General features: G+C 35.9%; 1 non-coding gene across 1 annotated transcript; it reads left to right on the top strand.

Moving 5' to 3' along the window:
• The first annotated feature begins 1,572 nt into the window (after positions 1 to 1,572).
• LOC115068341 lies at positions 1,573 to 1,679 on the top strand. Its single transcript, XR_003847705.1, has one exon. It is a non-coding gene; the product is annotated as a U6 spliceosomal RNA (small nuclear RNA).
• Positions 1,680 to 2,423: the final 744 nt, after the last annotated feature.

The following is a 2,423-nucleotide window of genomic DNA, read 5'->3' as shown; positions in this document are numbered from 1 at the left end:
TAATTAAGGTTATATATGACAACATCATTCTAAATGTAGAAAAACAGGAGTCATTCTTACTGAAATCAGGAACCAGACAAGGCTGTCTACTATCCTCACTCCTTTTCAATATAGTCCTTGAAAACCTAGCTAGAGCAACATGAGAGGAGAAGGAAATTTAAAAGGTATTAATTGGAAAAGAAGAAATTAAATTATCCCTATTTGTAGAAGATGATATTATACTTAAGAGATCCCAAAAATTCCATCAGAAAACTTCTAGAAATTAGCAATATTTTTAATAAAGTATCAAGATAGAAATTCGATTTGCAAACATTACCTTTACCAATAACAAGAAGTCAGAGAAAGAGATCATGGAAACATTCCTACTTGCAATAATATCAAAAAGAAAAGAAAATATCTAGGAATAAATCTACCAAAAGACATTTAAAATATCTACAATGAAAACTTAAAATCTTTGAAGAAAGAGATTGAAGGCAGCACTATCAGATGGAAAGACCCTTTAGTGCCCACGGATTGATGCAGTTAATATTATAAAAATGAGCATCCTACAGAAAGCCATTTACAGATTCAATGCAATCTCAATCAAAATCTTCATGAAATTTTCACATAAATAGGAAAAAAAATCCTAAAATACAGAGGAGACTACAAAAGACCTCAGATATCCACAGTAAACCTGTCCAAAAAGAACAATGCTGGATGATTAAATACCAGATTTCAAACTATATTACAGAGCTTTAGAAATAAGAACAACAGGCTATTAGTACAAAAATTGACATATGGATCAATGGTACAAAATAGAATTCTCAAGCATTAGGGCTCACAATTTAGTCACCTGATGTTTCTTTAAGGTGCCAAAAATATGCACTAGAGGGAATACAAAATTTTCAAAAATAAATGATCCTGGGATAACTGGCTCATGTCTATTATCCTGCAAAAAAATCAAGTCCAAATGGATGAAAGACCTCAATGTGAAGCCTGAAACACTAACACTAAGAAGAAAGGCAGTACACACCTACAAGGTACAGGTGCAGAAAAAGAACTTTCTAAATCAGATATCATTTGTTCATGAAATAAGTGCAACAATTGACAAATCAGACTTCAAAAAAAAAAAAAAATCTGGTCTGTAGAAAAGGAAACCACTAGCAGAAGAAAAAGGAAGACCATACATGGGAGAGAATCTTTGCCAGTGATATATCTGAGAGAGAGTCAATTTCAGGAATACACAAAGTATTTTTTTAAAAGTCACCAATAGCCTGGCATGGTGGCATGTGCTTTTAATCCCAGCACTTGGGAGGCAGAGGCAGGCGGATCTCTGTGAGTTCAAGTCCAGCCTGGTCCACTTAGTGAGTTCCAGGACTGTTGGGGCTACAGGGAGACCCTGTCTCAAAAAGACAAAAAAAATCACCAATAAAACATACAACTCAATTTTTAAAAATGGGCTGCAGATCTGAACAGAGAGCTCTCAAAAAATAAATAAATAAATAAATATGGCTAAGAAACATCTTAAAAATGTTCAACATCACTTTCAATTAAGGAAATACAAATTAAAACTACATTAAGATTTCATCATTAGTGCTCACTTCAGCAGCATATATACTAAAATTGGAACGATGCAGAGAAGATTAGCATGGTCCCTGGACAAGGATGGCATGAAAATTTGTGAAGCATTCCATATTTTAAGTGAAATAACACAAACCCAGAAAAAGAAACAATGTTTGATCTCCCTCATATGTGGATCCTAGCAACAAATCCTTATTTGTGTGTACCCAGATATAACTACAGGAGCCAGAATAACAAAAAGGAACCACGGAGGTAAAAGTAAAGAAAGAACATGAGAGAGAAGAACATTAGGAGGCAGGTGTTTTACTAATGGAAAAGTGGAGAAAAATGGGGCTATTTAAATGGGAAGTGTGAGGGAGGATTATACAAAGGCACTTTGGAGATAAAGGGAAAGTAGTTCAAGAGGGATGGGACCATAGGAGACTGGTATCAAGGGAGAAATAGAGGAAATGGGGACACTTTAAGTGGGGAAACCATGGCAGAAGGGTTAGACAGGGAGAGAGGGAAGAAAAATAATGTCTAGCTAGTTTTAAAAAACAGAAGGAATCATATTAGTACAACAACCTGATGACAAATATACACACAGTATCTCTACATGAGTCCATGCGTATAGCTAAAAGCTATATAATATGAAAGGGCCGGACAGGTGAAACCTTCCATGAAGGGTTGGCCAGGGTGGTCCAAGAGACTTCCAAGATTACACAGTCTATTGCCACAGCCATTGATGGTTTCCCAGAACTTGAAGGTAAGCTCCTACTGCTGAAGACAGAACATACTTTGGTTTGGACACAGGATTTGGAGCAGTAGATTTGCAACTGACCGGAAATCACTTCCCCAGAAGGCTAACTCTCATAGCTTTGGAA

Source organism: Nannospalax galili, unplaced genomic scaffold (assembly GCF_000622305.1).
Source record: "Nannospalax galili isolate Female #2095 unplaced genomic scaffold, S.galili_v1.0 scaffold828, whole genome shotgun sequence".
NCBI lineage: Eukaryota > Metazoa > Chordata > Mammalia > Rodentia > Spalacidae > Nannospalax > Nannospalax galili.
Note: the sequence above shows the minus strand (reverse complement) of the source record. Positions and strands in the feature narration are given on the sequence as shown.